Genomic DNA, 8,628 nt, shown 5'->3' with positions numbered 1-8,628 from the left:
AGAGTTCCCCTACGAGACCTGATCAGTGGGTTGTGCGCACGTCAGGCGCCTCCAACACTATCTATTTGCTCTATAAATAACCAGAAAATCCAAAAACCCTAGGGGAGTCGACGAAACACAATTCCAGCCGCCGCAAGTTCCAAAACCACCAGATCCAATCTAGACACCATCATGGAGGGTTTCATCATCCTCATTGGTGCCTCTCTGATGATGGGTGGGTAGTTCATTGTAGAACTACGGTCCGTAGGCAGTAGCTAGATGGCTTATTCTCTCTCTCTTTCTCTCTCTCTCTCTCTCTCTCTCTTGATTCTCAATACAATGTTCTATTGGAGATCCATTTTATGTAACTCTTTTTGCGGTGTGTTTGTTGGGATCTGATGGGAAATAGCTCAGTTGGTTAGAGTGCTGGTCTGTCACGCCAGAAGTCGCGGGTTCGAACCCCGTTTTCCCCGCCCGATCTTTCTTTCTTCCCGAGGTCATACCTGCTTTGAGTTTATGATTAGATCTATTTTATCCATGAAACTTATTTGAGTTTCATCTCTTATATGCATGATTACTATAGCCTCATATTTCTTCTTCCAATCTTTGGTTTAGTTAGGCCGACTAGATCGATTTTTCTTGCCATGGGAAGAGGTGCTTTGTGATGGGTTCGATCATGCGGTGTTCTTTCCCAGTGATAGAAGGGGCAGCAAGACACATATTGATCGTTGCTATTAAGGATAACAAGATGGGGTATATTCCTAGATGAATAGATCTTGTCTACATCATGTCATCCTTCTTATTGCATTACTCCATTTTTCGATGAACTTAATACACTAGATGCATGCTGGATAGCGGTCGATGTGTGGAGTAATAGTAGTAGATGCAGGAAAGAGTCGGTCTACTAATCTTGCACGTGATGCCTATGTATTGATCATTGTCTGGATATTATCATAATTATTTGAAGTTCTATCAACTTCCCAACAGTAATTTGTTTACCCGCCGTGTGCTATTTTTCTCGAGAGAAGCCACTAGTGAAATCTACGGCCCCCGGGTCTATTCTTTATCATATTTGCTTTTCGATCTATTGTTTGACACTTCTATTTTCAGATCGATTATTCCATAAAACAAAAAATACCTTGCTGCAATTTTTTGTTATTTATTTTATTTCGTGTTTCCGTGTGAACTATTTATCCAAACTACTACAAACCAATCTATCTTTCACCCGGGAGGGATTGACAACCCCTCTTACGCGTCGGGTTCCAAGTATTTGTTCTTTGTGTGCAGGTAATGTTTACATAGTGTTGCTTGGTTCTCCTACTGGTTTGATAACCTTGGTCTCATCACTGAGGGAAATACCTACCGTAGTTGTGCTGCATCAACCCTTCTTCTTCGGGGAAAATACTGACGCGGACACGAGCCATCAAGAATGGATTTCCGGCGCCGTTGCCGGGGAGACATCATCAACATATATCAGGTTACTAATCACAAATCTCATCTCCTTGCAATTTACATTATTTTCCATTTGCCTCTCGTTTTCATCTCCCCACTTCATAAAAATTTGCCGTTTTATTCGCCCTCTTTTTTGTACGCCGTTTTTCTTGTCAGATCTGTCTTTTTGCTTGTGATCTTGTTGGTATGGCTAGCATGACTACTCCTCCTAAGACACCTGATTTTGAAGTTTTATACTTCAAGTAGAGACAAGGAGACAATTTGAAAGATGCTTGGTATAGGCTAATGGAATCTTATCGTGTTTGCAATCTAAAAGGGGATGCAAAGATTTTGTTTCAAAATTTTTACATAGGTTTAGCCTTGCATCATAGATAACTTTTGGATTTTGCCGCTAAGGGGAATTTTATTGAGCTTGATGCTAATATCGCTTATAAGATCCTAGAAGGGATTTTGGGAATTCTTCCTACCAAAAAGGGGATTTCTTTTACTCAAGAAGGAGCTCAAATTTTGGACAAGTTGAGTGATTTGCATAAACAATTGGTTGATTTACAAAAATATAATGAACCTTTGAAACATATCAATGGGAACCTCAATCGAGTGAATGCCTTAATTACTCTTTGCAATAAGCGTTTGGATATTTTGGATCTCAAGATGGTTCCTAAAAATCTTGGGAACCGCAAAGAGCCCCCCGTGTTTGAAAACTAAAGATGACAACACTTAGATCTATGCTCTATGCCTACCTAGGGACGTAAAATGATAGCGCTTGTTGGGAGGCAACCCAATGAATAAGTTTTATTTTTGCCTTTTTCTTTCTGTTCATGTGTGTTTGCACAATTATGCCTCTTTTATGATTGTAATTTTTATGTTTCAATTAGAGTTTGGGCCAAGCAAAGCCTTTGGGATTATGTTTGGTGATAGTTGATTTGATCTTGTTGGAAAACAGAAACTTTTGCGTCCAGTAAAATAATTTTCAAAAATCACAGAAGTGACGAAACTTCTGAAATTTTTACTCAAGATTTATATACAAATTACCCACATCTTCCCAATTTATCAGAATGTTTGGAGTTACAAAAGTATACGAAGTTTTCAGATTCCCACAGACTGTTTTATTTTTGACAGATTATGTTTTCTTTTTGTTGTGTGCTTATTTTGATGAATCTATGGACTTTATTGGGGGGTATAAGCCATAGTAAAGTTGGAATACAGTAGATATAATGCAAAAATAAAATATGAATGGGTTTGCAACAATACTTAGAGTAGTGATTTGCTTTCTTATACTAACGGATCTCATGAAGTTTTTGTTGAGTTTTGTGTGATTGAATTTTTCAAGTTTTGGGTGAGATCATGATGGATGAAGGAATAAGGAGTAAGAAGAGCCTAAGCTTGGGGATGCCCCATGGCACCCCAAGTAATTATCCAAACATATTAAAGCAACTAAGCTTGGGGATGCCCCCGAGTGGCATCCCCTCTTTCTTCTAACGACCATCGGTATTTTACTTGGAGCTATATTTTTATCGTAACATAGCATGCATTTTGCTTGGAGCGTCTTGTATAATATGAATCTTTGCTTATTTTGCTTTTAAGTTTGTGTCATCTATTCCTGCTGGACACACCTATTTGAGAGAGCCAAAATTATGCTATGATTTTTGCTCTTTATGCTTCACTTAAATTTTTTGAGCTAAGGAATTGCTCTAGTGCTTCACTTATATCTTTCTGAGCACGTTGTGCTTTAATATTTTTTAAGAAATGATCTCATGCTTCACTTAGATTTATTTGAGAGATAGTAACTTTCTGAAGAAATTCTCTCATGTTTCACTTATATTATTTTGAAGATGAAAAAATTGTATGTGCATGTTCTTCACTTAGATTTGTTTAAGCTAGTCAAAAGCAACATATGAAATTAGTCCAAAGTGATAGATATTCAAGAGGGATATAATAAAAACTTTCATGAAGATCATTGGACAAAATAAACTTGATTCTTTGTAATAGTTTTGCGGTACGATGATAATAATATGCGAGTCATGTTGGTGAGTAATTATGCTTTAGTAAGAATATTGGTGTTAAGGTTTGTGATTCACTATGCAATCACGAAAGTCAATAGTTATGCAATGAAATTACATCCTACTTTTGGTGCATTATTGAGTGTTAGTTATGCTCAATGCTCACTTATGTGATTTTTCGTTTCTTGGTTGGTTGCTTCTCAATCTATTTGCTAGCCTTCCCTTGTACTAAGTGGGAATACTACTTGTGCATCCAAAATCCTTAAACCCGGTTTTGCCAAATGAGTCCACAATACCTACCCATATGCGGTATTCTCTTGCCATTCTAAGAAAATTTGTATGTGCCATCTCTAATTTTCAAAATAGTTTTCTTTTTGTGTGCTCGTACCGCTCATGAAACGGTAGGGGGTGGTTGGCTGATGTTTTTCCATGCTAGATGTGTTATTCTCAAGATGAGTGTTTATTAACTTGTCATTGCATGAGAGTACGACAAAGGTACCCTGGTACATCCAGGTTCTATACAAACGGTTTTTATCCCCTTTTCGCGACGACATTTGGAATTGTCGCCAAGTGAGTGTGGGCGATAGGGGGGTCCATCCCACAAGACCCAAAAACCGTCGGGGATAGGGAACCTTGATGCATACACTTGTCCGTATATAACCGTTTTCAATATCTCGAATATCCCAAATGCTTCATCCTTGCTACTTGTTTCTGCTCGCATTGCCATCACAGTCAGAGTTTTGTGGTTTTACCTAAAACCAGGTTAATTCCAAGCACGTACCAAACTGGCTCTGTGTTTACGATGCCTGGAATGTCACAAACAGTTCATGATTATAAACCGTGTACGATAGGTAGACAATCACACACATTTAGTTTTCCTGCACCGTATGTGATAGTGTCTGGCATCACACACGCTTTGTAAATGGCAACTGTGTGCATTGTCACACACGTCCCCTCTCCGTGAAGCTTGTCGGAATATGATGTATATCGCACATGGTGTGCTTTATTGACCATGTGCGCCGTAAAGACCTGCACACCATAATTTCGCCCTAATTTAATTGATGCTCTTTAAAATTATACCTAATTTGAACTTGAAAGTAGGCTATAGCTTTATTCGTATCCATCAGGTTGAACCACCAATGCGTTATTCGATTCACAGGTACATATGTTTAAGAATTACATAAGCACGAAATAAAGAATGATGAGCTTGGGTTCTATTCTTGTACTATTACAGATGGTAAAGAAAGAGGTGACAGACATTCTGGTTGCTAAACAAGGTTAAGCAGAATGGCCCTATTGTGCTCTCCTAGATGCAAAATGTACGCACGACTCTAGTCCAACCCCTTGTGATGGTCGGCCGCCAATCATGTAGTTTGAGAGGCAATATTGAGTAAACTGCTTTAGGAGCCACTGCAAAGGAATAAAATCCAGACACTGTCATCTAACACAAGTCATTACAAGCAGTAAAAAGAAGGCTACAGGGTTCTTACTTACCATCCTACAGTTCACAGTTGTCTTGCATAAAGTGTAAACAAATAGTTTGATTGACATCTTTTGATCCATTTCAATAACAATCTTTATCAGTTCCCTCACTTGATGTGGGTTCATGAATATCTCATTGCCCCATACGCAGAAAGGGTCATGTGTGGATCTTTGGCAATGAAATATGTACCTAAAAGCACCAAGTTAATATTAGAAGCTAAACAACAATTGCAAAATGATGTAGTACAACACTCCCTCCATCCCATTATATAAGATCTCATTACATGTATATCTAGACATCAGCAGAACATTAAGGTAACACTCTTCCTTGTTGCTATGTAGCCTGGGATTGCATATTTAGTCATTCAGTACAATGCATGTTGCTATGTAGCCTCAGATATATTAAATATGACCCTGGTTAACCTACTGATAAATGGATTACATACATATTCAGTGAAATGTTTGATTTGACGATTAATCCCTTATTAGCCCCCAGGCTATATGGTACCAACTGTCGATATCCTGAACAGTGAGTACATATAAGCAATACGATGAAACTAACATCGATGGAAAACATCATTGTTCTCAATATTGTCATGTATGAGAACATACAAAATCATGTTAAGCACAACAGGCTAAACATCAACCAAATATATCCATGGTAGACAACATAATCTACAAATGATAGCTTCAGTGTGCAGGCTTAAGAACGCTAGTTAAGCAAACAAGAAGTGGAAAGGTGTGTTAACTGCATCAGACATAACATTTAAAAACAAGCAAATAGTAATTCAAACTGGTATTGTGCAGTTCTAAAGTACACTAGTTACTGTTAAAGAATGAAAAGTCATGTTAACTGCAACATCCTTAACAATAACCAAATATCATAATTCATAGTGGTATTGTTGAAACTGTTATTGATGAAATTGAACTGCACAGCAAATAGTTGCACATATAGAGCATCACATTGTGAAGAACTAAAATAAACAAGGCATAAGGCCATTTCTAGCCGATCCTTTAAAAGTTAATGGACTAAAACCCTTAGTGGATATATATATATATATACTCTAGCAATTTTTGGCCATTTCTGGTCAATCCCCTAAACTTAGGGTTGCAAACTTCAATTTGACCAAGTTCAAAGTAGGTTCAATTGAAAGTAGCATGCATTCAAAACTAAAAATAGATAGTTTTGCATAATGGAACATAAAACATAAATTTAAACTAAGCTAAACTACTTTCGGTCAAAGTGGAGGTCCAGCCAATCCTTCCTTGTCAGGTACGGTGTGCCGCGAGCCGGCTCCGGGCCGGTGCCATCGTCGGGGTCGTTGGGGAAGACACTCCTCCACTCGTCGACGTTGATCTCCTCGTCCTCGCCGCCCACCTCGACGCCCTCTGCGCCGCCGTCCTTGCCGCCTTCGACCTCGTCATCGGAGGAGAGCATGATAACCTCACCGCCCTCCGCGCTGGCAAAGATCACCCGGTCCTAATCCAGGAGCTCCTGGTGCTGCCGGCGGAGCTCTTGCATGTAGGCCTCATCGGCGGCCTCGGCCTCGAGGTGCTCCCATGCCTCGTGGTCCTCCCGTGACATAGCTGAGCACACCACCCCTGGCTCCAGTGGAACAAGGTCGACTGGACATATGCCAAGGAGAAATTGGGCCGAGCCACTGCGTCATGGTAGCGGACCTACCAGCGGTCGTACTCCATGGCCACAAGCTCGGTCGTGTGGAAGCTACCGAGCCACCAGTGGTCATGGGTCTCTCTGTCCGTAATCTCGGCGACCCACGTCCCCCACTGCTACTGTGGGACCCCGAGGTAGGACCTCGTTGGTGGTCGGGCCCGAGGGAGGACGGGGAAGTCCTCGAACCGGCGTAGGGGCACCGCGGCTGGCGGATCAGGCTACCGCGATGGCGGATGGATAAAGAGCCTGTAGAGGACGATGGGGACACCTCGGCGGCCACCTCGCCAGCGTCGAGCGAAGAGGCTGCGATAAACCTCTTTCTGGCCATTGGCTCCTCGAGCTCCCCGGCACACAGGCAGAGGTTGAGGATGAAGGCGGTGGCAACCTACCAATGGTTTGAAGCGAGGGGGGGGGTTGTTTGTGTGTGTGAGCGGAGTTTTTGGGGAGTGTGTGGTGTGTGTGGAGGGGGGCAAGGTGGTGTTTGAGGAAATACCGAGGCAACTGAAAATTTTACTAGGTGGGAGTAACAAGGCGGGGCTAGTGAAAATTTGGATCGAGGGCGAGAAAATATTTTTAAGATTTCGAGGGATGCAGAGGCGGGAGTAAAATGCCGGGGCAACTGAAAATTTTGAATCAAGGGCGAGAAGATATTTTTGAGATTGCGAGGCATGCACAGGCAGGAGTAAAATGCCGGGGCTACTGAAAATTTGAATCAAGGGACTAAAGAAGAGCACGAGTAACAGACATCGCACACGGTTCACACATACTAATGGTGTGCTATCAAACATTAAAACCTTCCAGGCGGTAGATATTTTTGAGATTACGAGGCAGTAGATATTTTCGAGACCGGGAGGCAGGCCTCATGGAGCCCAATCTACTGTGCTGATGTGAGCGAGTGCAGGGCATGGGCGTAGCACACGGGTAGTCTGGTTGAACCGTGTCTGTTGCGTACCCTATCGCAGAAGGTTTCTACATCCAACTCGTGTGTTGTTTATAAATTTGGCAAATAGAACAACGTGTGAGAGGGTCAGAACACGAACACACTTGCATGTGGACCAAATATATGTATGAAAAGGATGGTTTGATGTTCGAATACCCAATGCACAACTTTGATGTGGCACCTGTCGCGCAAAAGCACAGTATTTCTAGTCAGCCACCCCCTACGAACCCCACTTCATGTCAGCGGTAAGGGAATCCTAGCTACGAATGCATGCCCCCAAACAGCTAGGTGTCGTGGTCGGGTTTCCAGGAAATAAATCCCAGTAAATGACCCTTATGTCATCACCAGCCCCAGGATTACTGTTGCTGGTGGACATTTCCTTGATATAGAATCCCAAGAAATTACAAGGATTTGAGTACAAGACCTTATAGGTCCATTGAGTACAACAATGATTTCTAGTGGCGGATGATGGAAGCGACTCATGCATCTCCAACGTTGATGGAATTCCATTCCCATGGGAACATCTGACCTAGATAACTCCTATCTCGTGTGGCTGCTTCTTCGAATCCTAGGCTGGGGTGTCGTCACAGTGCTCCTCTCTGAGTCATGATCTGGCCAAGACAATAGCCAGGTACAAGCCAGTGAGTACGTTTGAATGTACCCGCAAACATCAGAACAAAAGATATACCGGATGCATATGCTCATCATGAATTAAAATTACATGCATGTGTTGACTCAGTATTAAAGCATGGCATGACAAATATTCATACAGAAAATAAGTCATGTTATTAGTAAATCAAAGAAATGAAACGGAACGTCGGGTGTCGAACCGCCCGAAGAATTCCAAGAGAAATGCCAAACGGGTGTCTAAAAGAGAATCGGGAGAGACAGGACCGCCTGAGAACTCAAGCGACGCCACGAGAGGTCTTAACAAGAAATGCCATAGTCGTGTGTCTGAGCGATGCCTCATAAAGGGCTTATAAGTAAATAATAACACAAGTATCCAGGTGGACTAGCCATCCCAAGTGATACTTAGAAACGAAAATAAACTTGAGTATCCCGGGTAGTCTAGCCATCCCAAGAGGTACTCAAGGTTAAAC

General features: G+C 41.7%; 1 non-coding gene across 1 annotated transcript; it reads left to right on the top strand.

Moving 5' to 3' along the window:
- The first annotated feature begins 378 nt into the window (after positions 1 to 378).
- TRNAD-GUC (transfer RNA aspartic acid (anticodon GUC)) lies at positions 379 to 452 on the top strand. The gene has a single exon. It is a non-coding gene; the product is annotated as a tRNA-Asp (tRNA).
- Positions 453 to 8,628: the final 8,176 nt, after the last annotated feature.

Source organism: Triticum aestivum, chromosome 6B (assembly GCF_018294505.1).
Source record: "Triticum aestivum cultivar Chinese Spring chromosome 6B, IWGSC CS RefSeq v2.1, whole genome shotgun sequence".
In the NCBI taxonomy this organism is placed as follows: Eukaryota; Viridiplantae; Streptophyta; class Magnoliopsida; order Poales; family Poaceae; genus Triticum; species Triticum aestivum.
The sequence above is the reverse complement of the archived record's forward strand: the minus strand, read 5'-3'. Positions and strand labels throughout refer to the sequence as shown.